The sequence below is a fragment of the Pongo abelii genome, chromosome 20 (assembly GCF_028885655.2).
Source record: "Pongo abelii isolate AG06213 chromosome 20, NHGRI_mPonAbe1-v2.0_pri, whole genome shotgun sequence".
Lineage (NCBI taxonomy): Eukaryota > Metazoa > Chordata > Mammalia > Primates > Hominidae > Pongo > Pongo abelii.
In genome coordinates, this window is record NC_072005.2 from 15,527,856 (window position 1) to 15,539,862 (window position 12,007).

Sequence of the window (12,007 nt, forward strand, 5' to 3'; positions counted from 1 at the left end):
GGGAGAGCGCGTCGGCCCCGGCCCACGTGAACGCCGCGGCCGAGCCCGCCCAGAGGACCGCGGACCGGGACAGCGGCGCTCGCGGCCCCCGCGCCAGGCCCGGACTTACCCGGGCCGGGCGCGCCGCGGACCCCGCGGCGGCCGCTTCCTCCTCCTCCTCCTCCTCCTCACTTGACAAAATGGCGGCGGCAGGAAGTGCCGGGCGCCTCGGCCCGCCCCCTGCCCGCCCCCGGCCGCCCGCCCCGCCGCGGCGCCCGCGCCCCCCACCCGCGCCCCGCCGGCCAGCCCGAGCCCGGGTCCGACGGCACCAACGGCAGGGCAGCCGCGAGCGACCCCGCCGCCCCGACACCAACGGCGCAGGCCGCCCCGGCCCGGAGCGAGTGGCGCGGGAGGCCCGCAGGCCCGAGCCCGCGTAGCCCCGGCCTCCCCGCCCCCGCGCCGCGCGGATGGCGTAGGTGGCGGCGCCCCGGCCCCATTACGCAATGCAGGTTACGCGGACCGCGCCGCGAGCCTCTGCCGGCCGCCCCGTGTCGTCCGCCGCCCCGAAGGGCACCGGTCCTCACCTGAGACGCTAGGCCGCACGCCGCCCCCGCCGGCTGTCCGCCCGCTGCCGCCGCCCCCTCCCCGAGCTGCCTGCGCGGCGCCGGGGCCCGCCCGCCGCTCCGCCGAGCTCACAGGCCGCGCTCGCCCGCAGGCACCGCCGGCAGCCGCCGCCGCCGCCGCCACTGCTTCGGCTCCTCGGCTGCGGGAGACCAGAACAAACAGCCCAGCCGCCGCCGCCGCCGCCGCCGCCGCCGCCGCCGCCGCCAGCGCACTGACGTCACCGCGCACGCTGCGCGCGCGGCCCCGCGCCGCCGCCGCCCGGTGTGCGCGCCCCGCCCCCGCGCCCGGCGCGAACGAGCTCTGGAGAGACAGTGGCTGCGAGGTGAGTGGGGGATACCGCGGACTGAGGGAGGAGACCCCGCAGAGCGAAGGAGCGGGCTGGGGGAAACGGGCGGACTGCAGGCTGGGCCTGCGGGAAAAGATCTGAAGGCCGAGAGAGCCATCCAAAATACTAAGAAAGGTCTGAAGACAGACCCTCACAGGGAGGGAGGATGGTGAGAAGGGACCCCACAGACATCATGATGGAGAAGGCGGAGGAGAGAGCTCTAAGGGAGGACCCCAGGTGGGGAGGCTGAGGCGAGAGAGCTGCGATGGGGGCGCCGGGGCTGGGGTGAAGTGGAGGAAAGGAGGTGAGAGGAGGCTGCGAGCAAGGCCGAGGCGGATCCTCCTTTGCTGCCCCTGGGCAGGGAGGTAGCACCTTTCTCCTCTTATGTCCCCCTGCTGACCTTCTTCAAACCCACCTTTTTTTAAAAAAAGGGACATGGTCTTGCTCTGTCCCCCAGGCTGGAGTGCCGTGGTGCAGTCAGAGCTCACTGCAGCGTCAATCTGCTGGCCTCAAGCGATCCTCCTGCTTCTGTCTCCCAGGTAGCTGGGACTACAGGTGTGCACCACCACACCCAGCTAACTATTTTTTGTAGAGATGGGATCTCACGATGTTGGCCAGGCTGGTCTCTGTCTCCTGGACTCAGGCGATCCTCCTGCCTCGACCTCCCAAAATGCCAGGATTACAGGCGTGAGCCACCGCCCCCAGCTCCTTCCCATCTTTAAGACTCAAACCCAAGTCAGACCAGGCGCGGTGGCTCACACCTGTAATCTCAGCACTTTAGGAGGCAGAGGCAGGAGGCTGGCTTGAGGCCAGGGGTTCGAGACCATCCTAGCCAACAGAGTGAAACCTCGCCTCTACTAAAAATACAAAAATTAGCCGCGCGTGGGCCGGGCGCGGTGGCTCACGCCTCTAATCCCAGCACTTTGGGAGGCCGAGGCGGGCAGATCACGAGGTCAGGAGATCGAGACCATCCTGGCTAACACGGTGAAACCCCGTCTCTACTAAAAATACAAAAAATTAGCCGGGCATGGTGGTGGGTGCCTGTAGTCCCAGCTACTCGGGAGACTGTGGCAGGAGAATGGCGTAAACCCGGGAGGCGGAGCTTGCAGTGAGCGGAGATCGCGCCCCTGCACTCCAGCCTGTGCGACAGAGCGAGACTCCGTCTCAAAAAAAAAAAAAAATCAGCCGGGTGTGGAGGCGCGTGCCTGTAATCCCATGCCTGTAATCCCAGCTACTCAGGAGGCTAAGGCAGAAGAATCACTTGAACCCGGGAGGCGTAGGTTGCAGTGAGCCAAGATTGTACCACTGCACTCTAGCCTGGGCGACAAAGCAAGGCTCTGTCTCCAAAAAAGAAAAAGACTCAACCCTAAGTCAGCTCCAGGACGTATGTGTCTACTCTACATGTGTGAGTCCGAGGGGAAAAAACATCACATGACCTCTTCTAGGGCTTCCAAAGCACCCCACCTGGCCACAGAAGAGCTTAGTAAACATGGGGTAGTTTTGAGATCGCTAAAAGGAGGAAATTAGGCATATGTCTCTTGCAGCTTAAAATAATACTGTGAAATTTTTCAAACCTGGAAACAACCACTTCTCTTTCCTTTTATATATATATATATATATATTTTTTTTTTTTAAGACAAGATCTTGCTCTGTCACCCAGGCTGGAGTGCAGTGGCTGCATCATAGCTCACTGTAACCTCAAACTCTCAGTCTCAAGTGATCCTCCCACCTCAGCCTCTTTAGTAGGTGGGACCACAGGTGTGCGCCACCATGCCCAGCTAATTTTTGTATTTTTGTGGAGAGGAGGTCTCACCATGTTGCCCAGGCTGGTCTTGAATTCCTGGGCTCAAGCGATCCACCTCCCTCAGCCTCCCAAAGTGCTGGGACTACAGGCATGAGCCACCGCACCCAGGCCACTCTCTTAGCATTTTGTATTCCCATCTGTTAAAAATGGAAAGCAGGCTGGGCACGGTAGCTCACACCTGTAATCCCAGCACTTTGGGAGGTGGAGGCAGGTAGATCACCTGAGGTCAGGAGTTCTAGACCAGCCTGGCCAACATGGTGAAACTTTGACTCTACTGAAAATACAAAAATTAGCCAGGTATGGTAGCGGGCGCCTGTAATCCTAGCTACTTTGGAGGCTGAGGCAGGAGAATCACTTGAACCCAAGAGGCAGAGGTTGCAGTGAGCTGAGATCGTGCCACTCCACTCCAGCCTGGGCGATAGTGAGACTCCATCTCAAAAAAAAAAAAGGAAAGCAAACTCAGTTGTAAAAAGTCTATATGGGGCCAGGCACAGTGGCTCACACCTGTAATCCTAGCACTCTGGGAGGCCAACACGGGTAGATTACCTGAGGTCAGGAGTTTGATACCAACCTGGGCAACATGGTGAAACCCTGTCTCTACTAAAAATACAAACAAAATTAGCTGGGTGTGGTGGTGGGCACCTGTAGTCCCAGCTACTCAGGAGGCTGAGGCAGGAGAATCGCTTGAACCTGGGAGGTGGAGGTTGCAGTGAGCCAAGATCATGCCACTGCACTCCAGCCTGGGTAACAGGGTAAAACTCCGTCTCAAAAAAAAAAAAAAAAAAGTCTACGTGGTATTTTTTTTTTAAGTCCAAGTAATGAAACATCTCCTGATGGCCCGTGGTTTCAGAATATATGGATATAATAGGATACCAGTAAAATAGTTTCTTTTCTATCATGTGTTTGCTCATGCTTAACCGGGGCAATCATAAATCACTAACGGGTCCTAAGCAAAGTTAAAAATTAAATTTTTTCATTCATTCATGTATCTATGTATTAATTTATTCATTTATGACAGAGTCTTGCTCTGTTGCCCAGGCTGGAGTGCAGTGTTGCATTCATGGTTCACTGCAGCCTCGACCTCCTAGGCTCATTCAATCCTCCCACCTCAGCCTCCCGAGTAGCTGGGACTACAGGCATGTGCCACTACACCCAGCTAAGTTTTTAAATTGTTTGTAGTTGGCTGGGCGCAGTGGCTCACGCCTGTAATGCCAGTACTTTGGGAGGCTGAGGCGGGTGGATCACCCGAGGTCGGTAGTTTGAGAGCAGCCTGGCCAACATGGTGAACACACCAGTCTGTACTAAAAATACAAAAATTAGAGGCGAGGTGCAGTGGCTCATGCCTGTAATCTCAGCGCTTTGGGAGGCCGAGGCAGGTGGATCACCTGAGGTCCAGAATTCACAACTAGCCTGGCCAACGTGGTGAAACCTCATCTGTACTAAAAATAGAAAAAATTGGCCGGGCTTGGTGATGGGTGCCTGTAATCCTACCTACTCAGGAGGCTACTTGGGATGCTGAGGCAGGAGAATTGCTTGAACCCGGGAGGTGGAGGTTGTAGTGAGCTGAGATTGCGCCACTGCACTCCAGCCTGGGAGACAGAGCAAGACTTCGTTTAAAAAAAAAATCTATATATATATACTAAAAAACAAAGGAAAAAGAAAACATGGAGTTGTTCCTTTGGCCACATACATGCAAATCTGTAAGAAAAGTAATGTTGTAGACATCAAGGGAATGGGTACTGTTCACAAAGGAATGCCCCACAACTGTTATCATGCAAAACTGGAATAGTCTACAGTGTTACCAAGCATGCTGTTGGGATTCTTCTAAACGGAGAAGTTAAGGGCAAAATTCTTGCCAAGAGAATTCATGTACGTATTGATCACATTAATCACTCTAAGAGGTCAGGAGTTCAAGACCAGCCTGGCCAACATGGTGAAACCTCGTCTCTACTAAAGATATAAAAATTAGGTGGGCATGATGCTAGGCATGTGTAATCCCAGCTACTCAGGAGGCTGAAGCAGGAGAATCACTTGAACCTGGGAGGCGAAGGTTGCAGTGAGCCAAGATCACGCCACTATACTCCAGCCTGGGCAACAGAACGAGATACCGTCTCAAAAAATAAAAATAAAAAATAAAAGATCAATAGACTGTTTAAAAAAAAAAACAAGGATAAATTTATATAGCATGGTCAGCTTTGAAAATATCAGAAAGGTCAGGTGTGGTGGCTCACACCTGTAAAACCAGCACTTTGGGAGGCCGAGGAAGGTGGATCACTTGAATCCAGGAGTTTAAGACCAGTCTGGCCAACATGGTGAAATGCTACCTCTACAGAAAATACAAAAGAAATTAGCTGAGTATGGTGCAATGCCTATCATCCCAGCTATTTGGGAAGCTGAGGTGGGAGGATCATCGGAGCCTGGGAGGCAGAATTTGCAGTAAGCCACAATTGAGCCTCTGCACTCCAGACTGGGCAATGGAGTGAGACCCTGTCTCAAAAAAAAGGAAAAAGAGGCCGGGCTCCATGGCTCACACCTGTAATTGCAGCACTTTGGGAGGCCAAGGTGGGTGGATCACCTGAGGTCAGAAGTTCGAGACCAGTCTTGCCAACATGGTGAAACCCGATCTCTAATAAAAATAAAAAAATTAGCCAGTCGTGGTGGTGCGTGCCTGTAATCCCAGCTACTTGGGAGGCTGAAGCAGGAGAATCGCTTGAACCCAGGAGGTGGAGGTTGCAGTGAGCAGAGATCGCACCACTGCACTGCAGCCTGGGAGACAGCAAGATTCCGTCTCAAAAAAAAAAAAAAGAGCTGGAGAATTTGTGTCTTGTATCAATGCCCACTTTCCAATGGGAACTTGCCCACAAAGTTACATTCTAGAATTTATAGTTAGACCTAGAGAAGGCAAGTGACTCACCCAAGGTCACACATTTACACAGAGTTGAGAACCTAGATATCCTGACTCTGTAAAGATTGCTTGCATTTTTTCCCCTAGCCCAGGGGTTGACAAACTTTTTCTGAAAAGAGCCAAATACTCAACATTTTAGGCTTAGAGGGCCATACAATCTCTATAACATGGCCAATTTTTTTTAATTTTTTTGAGACAGAGTCTTGCTGCGTTGCCTAGGCTGGAGTGCAGTGGTGTGATCTCAGCTCACTGCAACCTCTGCCTCCCAGGTTCAAGTAGTTTTCATGCCTTGGTCTCCCAAGAAGCTGGGATTACAGGCATGTGCCACCACGCCCAGCTAATTTTTGTATTTTTATTAGAAACAGGGTTTCACCATGTTGCCCAGGCTGCTCTTGAACTTCTGACCTCAGGTGATCTGCCCTTCTCGGGTTCCCAAAATGCTGGGGTTACAGATATGAGCCCTACAGTGCCTGGCCTTTTTTTTTTTCTTTTAGTCAGGGTCTCATTCTCTCGCCCAGGCTGCAGTTGCAGTGGTACCATCAGGGCTCACTGCAGCCTCAACCTCCTAGGCTCAAGCCATCCTCTTGCCTCAGCCTCCCAAGTTGCTGGGACTGTAGGCATGTGCTACTGTGCTGGGCTGTTTTGTTTTTGTTTTTTTGAGATGGAGTTTCACTCTGTCACCTAGGCTGGAGTGCAGTGGCGTGGTTCTTGGCTCACTTCAACCTCTGCCTCCCGGGTTCAAATGATTCTCTGGCGTCAGGCTCCGGAGTAGTTGGGACTATAGGCGTGTGCCACCACACCCAGCTAATTTTTGTATTTTTAGTAGAGACAGGGTTTCACTATGTTGGCCAGGCTGGTCTTGAACTCCTGACCTCGTGATTTGCCTGCCTCGGCCTCCCAAAGTGCTGGGATTACAGGCATGAGCCACCGTGCCCAGCTGTTTTTTTTTCATTATTTTTATTAGAGATGGGGGTCTCATTTAAGTTGCCCAGTGTGGTCTTGAACTCCTGGGCTCAAATGATCCTCTTGCCTTGGCCTTCCAAAGTGTTGGGATTACAGGTGTGAGCCACTGATCCAGCTACACTGTTAATTTTTGTAGCTGTACCATTGTGGCACAAAAACAGCCATAGATAATATGTAAACATATGGTATGACTGGCAATAAAACGTTATGGATACTAAAATAAGAATTTCATATAAATTTCATGAGTCACAAAATGTCATTATTTTGACTTTTGTCAACCTTTTATTTATTTATTTATTTTTTAGATGGAGTTTCGCTCTTGTTGCCCAGGCTGGAGTGCAGTGGCACGATCTCGGCTCACCGCAACCTCTGCCTCCCGGATTCAAGCAATTCTCCTACCTCATCCTCCCAAATAGCTGGGATTACAGGCATGCGCTATCACACCCAGCTAATTTTTTATTTTTTAGTAGAGATGGAGTTTCTCCATGTTGGCCAGGCTGGTCTTGAACTCCTGACCACAGGTGATCGCCCACCTCGGCCTCCCAAAGTGCTGGGATTACAGGCATGAGCCACCGTGCCCGGCTATCAGCCTTTTAAAAAATATAAAAACCATTCCTCACTGGAAGGCTGTTCAAAAACAGTGGCTGAGATTTGTCTTGTAGGCCATAGTTTGCTGATCCTAGTTCTAGACTCTCAAGCCTAGAGAAGCAGAAATTTCTTTACATGCATCTTTTTTATTTGTTTGTTTAAGACAGGGTCTCTTGGCCGGGCATGGTGGCTCACGCCTGTAATCCCAGCACTTTGGAGGCTGAGGTGGGCAGATCACGAGGTCAGGAGATCGAGACCATCCTGGCTAACACGGTGAAACCCCGTCTCTACTAAAAATACAAAAAATTAGCCGGGCATGGTGGCGGGCGCCTGTAGTCTCAGCTACTCGGGAGGCTAAGGCAGGAGAATTACTTGAACTGAGGAGAAGGAGGTTGCTGTGAGCCGAGATCACGCCGCTGCACTCTAGCCTGGGCAACAGAGCGAGACTCTACCTCAAAAAAAAAAAAAAAAATTGAAGCCGGGTGCAGTGGCTCACACCTGTAATCCCAGCACTTTGGGAGGCTGAGGTGGGTGTATCACCTGAGGTCAGGAGTTCGAGACCAGCTTGCCCAACATGAAACCCCGTCTCTCCTAAAAATACAAAAATATTAGTCAGGTGTGGTGGCACACACCTGTACTCCCAGCTATTCAGGAGGCTGAGGCAGGAGAATCGCTTGAACTCAGGAGGCAGAGGTTGCAGTGAGCCAAGATCACGACATTGCACTCCAGCCTGGGCAACTATAGCGAAACTCCATCTCAAAAAAAAAAAAAAAAAATTGAGTGGAAAGTACGATTCCCATATATGCCCTTACTACTACCCTCCACCCCATTTTCCCCAATCTCAGCATTAACATTAGTGTGCTACATTTGTTACAGCTGATGAGCCAGTATAGATCCAATATTGATACATTATTAACTAACGCCTGTACTTTACATTAGGGTTCATTCACTCTGTGTTGTATATTCTATGGGTTCTGACAAATGTATAAACACATGTAGGCCGGACATGGTGGCTCACGCCTGTAATCCTAACACTTTAGGAGGCCGAGGACGGGGGATCACTAGAGCCCAGGAGGTCGAGACCGTCATGGGCAACATGGTGAAACCTCATCTCTGCAAAAATACAGAAAATTAGCCAGCTATGGTGTCGCATCCCTTGTAGTCCCAGCTGCTTGGGAGGCTGAGGTGGGAGGATCACCTGAGCCTGAGAGGTCCAGGTTGCAGTGAGCCAAGATCACACCTCTGCATTCCAGCCTGGGCAATAGAGTGAGCCCCTGTCTCAAAAAGTGAAAATAAAGACATGTATATACTATTATGCTTGCCAGTTTGTTTATTTGTTTTGTTTTGAGACAGGGTCTTGCTCTGTTGCCCAGGCTGGACTGCAGTGGCATGGTCTCAGCTCACTGCAGCCTCAACCTGCTGGGCTCAAGCAATCCTCCTGCCTCAGCCTCTCAAGTAGCTGGAATTATAGGTGTGTGCCACCATGCCTGGCAATTTTTTTCTTTTTTTTAGTGGAGATGAGGTCTCCCTATGTTGCCTAGTCTGGTCTCAAACTCCTGGACTCAAGTGATCCTCACCAAAGCCTCCCAAAGTGCAAAGATTATAGGCGTGAGCCACCATGCGTCCGGCTTGCTTGCCATTGTTTTTGTTTGTTTGTTTGTTTGTTTTGTTTTGTTTTTGAGACGGAGTTTCGCTCTTGTTGCCCAGGCTGGAGTGCAATGGCGTGACCTCGGCTCACTGCAACCTCTGCCTCCCGGGTTCAAGCGATTCTCCTGCCTCAGCCCCCCGAGTAGCTGGGATTACCAAGTAGCTGGGATTACAGGCATGCGCTACCACGCCAGGCTAAGTTTTATATTTTTAGTAGAACTGGGATTTCACCGTGTTGACCAGGCTGGTCTCAAATTCCTGACCTCAAGTGATCCACCCACCTCGGCCTCCCAGGGTGCTGGGATTACAGGCGTGAGCCACTGCACCTGGCCTGCATTTTTTTTACAAACAGATTTTTGCCATGTTGCCTACACTGGTCTCAAACCCCCGGGCTCATGTGATCCTCCTACCTTGGCCTCCCAAAGTGCTGGAATTAAAGGCGTGAGCCACCGTGCCCATCCAGTTGACAAAGTTTATTTCGTTGTTTTTTTTTTTTTTTTTTCTTTTGAGAGAGTTTCACTGTTGTTGCCCAGGCCGGAGTGCAATGGTGTGAACTTGGCTCACCGCAACCTCTGCCCCCCAGGTTCAAGCTATTCTCCTGCCTCAGCCTCCTGAATAGCTGGGATTACAGGCATGTGCCACAACACCTGGCTAATTTTGTGTTTGTTAGTAGAGATAGGGTTTCTTCATGTTGGTCAGGCTGGCCTCGAACTCCCGGCCTCAGGTAATCAGCCCGCCTCAGCCTCCCAAAGTGCTGGGATTACAGGCATGAGCCACTGCGCCTGGCCGACAAAGTGTAAAACACTGCGGAGAATTGTTGCGGTCTGAATTCATTTGGGGTAATCGGTATTGTCATTCTCATTGTTCTCTTGTGAGGAGGAATTAGGAACTTATGTCTCTCTAAGGAGCCTACAGTTTTCCTTTTGGGGACCATTTGTAGTAGAGAATTCTCACATTCACACATTTCATTTCCCTAAAGTTAGTCCATGTGGATAATCTCTAAAGAGGACAACAAGTATTTAGCAGTTATTTCAGAGATAATTTTCTGCCAGCAAATATGGGAAACTTGCATGCATTTTTGAACTCTGCCTCTTCACATCTATTTAGAGAAATGTTCCCAAGTCTTTGTAGGCATCTGAGAAGCTAAAATCCCCAGGCATTTCCCACAGGGCAGGTTCGGTTGTCGTTTTGAGTGGGTAGCGATGGGCTGGGTGGCCTATTAAGTGAAAACATGGTGATCTGTGCACCTACAATGCCTAGGCCCTGCAGACACAAATGCCCAACTTGTTGACCTGTGACTCAGACTTAGACCTGAAAAGGAGATGTTATATACACTCTGTTCTTTATTGAAATGATCCAGCTTGAATGAGTTGGCTGGAAATATAGTATTTGTAGGAATAAATGGTCTTCCACATCAACATAATGGAATTCAGTCGAGAGGAATATTACTGGGGATGTAAATATGCTTTAAAAACAGGCTGGGACTGGGCGTGGTGGCTCACACCTGAAATTCCAGCACTTCAGAGGCCGAGGCAGGCGGATCACTCGAGGTCAGGAGTTGGACACCAGCCTGGCCAACATGGCGAAACCACATCTCTACTAAAAGTCCAAAAAAATTAGCCGGCTATGGTGGTGTGTGCCTGCAATCCTAGCTACTCGGGAGGCTGAGGCAGGAGAATCGCTTGAACCCAGGAGGCGGAGGTTGCAGTGAGCCGAGATCGTGCCACTACACTCCAGCCTGGGAGACAGAGCAGGACTCCGTCTCAAAAAAAAAAAAAAGAAAAAGAAAAAAGAGGCTGGGTGCCATGGCTCACACCTGTAATCCCATCACCTTGGGAGAAGTTTCTCTTAAGCCCAGGAGTTTGAGACCAGCCTGGGCAACATGGAGAAACCCTGTCTCTACAAAATATACAAAAATTAGCAGGGCGTGGTGGTGCATGCCTGTAGTCCCAGCTACTCAGGAGGCTGAGATGGGAGGATCACTTAAGCCTAGGGGATTGACGCTGCAGTGAGCTATGGTTGTGCCATTGCACTCCAGTCTGGGCAACAGAGCAAGACCCTGTCTCAAAAAAATAAAAAAAAGAAAAGAATAAAAGAAAAGAAAAGTGTTACAACAATGTCAGCACTGTACTGGAAGACAGTAATCAAAGAAGTAAAACTGTATCTATTCACAGATGATGTGATTTTGTAGATATAAAATCCTGAAGAACACACACACACACACACACACACACAAACTTATTAGAGCTAACACATTCCACAAAATTAGCGTCTATGATCAACACACAAAAACCTCTTACTTGTATTTCTGTACACTGGCAATGAACAACCCAAAAATGAAATTAAAAACATTCTTGGCCAGATGCAGTGGCTCACGCCTGTAATCCCAGCATTTTGGGAGGCTGAGGTGAGCAGATTGCCTGAGGTCAGGAGTTCAAGACCATCCTGGCCAACATGGTGAAACTCTGTCTCTACTGAAAATACAAAAATTAGCCAGGCATGGTGGCAGGTGCCTGTAATCCCAGCTACTCAGGAGGCTGAGGCAGGAGAATCACTTGTACCCGGGAAGTGGAGGTTGCAGTGAGCCGAGATTGTGCCATTGCACTGCAGCCTGGGCGACTAAGAGCGAGACTTTGTCTCAACAGCAACGAAAAAAAAACAGGTGCCTGTTTGTATCAGGCAGACCCCCTGAGTACAAACAAAAATTTTTTTTTTTTTTTTTTTTTGCGATGGAGTCTTGCTCTGTCGCCCAGGCTGGAGTGCAGTGGCGCAATCTCGGCTCACTGCAAGCTCCACCTCCTGGGTTCACGCCATTCTCCTGCCTCAGCCTCCCGAGTAGCTGGGACCACAGGCGCCCGCCACCACACCTGGCTAATTTTTTTGTATTTTTAGTAGAGACGGGGTTTCACCATGTTAGCCAGGATGGTCTTGATCTCCTGACCTTGTGATCCGCCCGCCTCGGCCTCCCAAAGTGCTGGGATTACAGGCGTGAGCCACCGTGCCTGGCCCAAAATTTTTAATTAAAAATGTTTTAAATAGGCTGGGTGCGGTGGCTTGCACTTGTAATCCCAGCACTTTGGGAAGCTGAGGCGGGCTGATCACTTGGTATCAGGAGTTCAAGACCAGCCTGGCCAACATGGTGAAACCCTGTCACTACTAAAAATACAAAAAT

At 50.9% G+C, this 12,007-nt stretch overlaps 1 protein-coding gene across 1 annotated transcript in view; it reads right to left on the bottom strand.

The window, feature by feature from the left end:
- Positions 1–209, bottom strand: part of BRD4 (bromodomain containing 4) — a 96,642-nt gene extending 96,433 nt beyond the window's left edge. The window contains 1 exon segment of the mRNA XM_024236798.2: positions 110–209. The gene's annotated coding sequence lies outside the window, so the exon portion shown is untranslated.
- Positions 210–12,007: the final 11,798 nt, after the last annotated feature.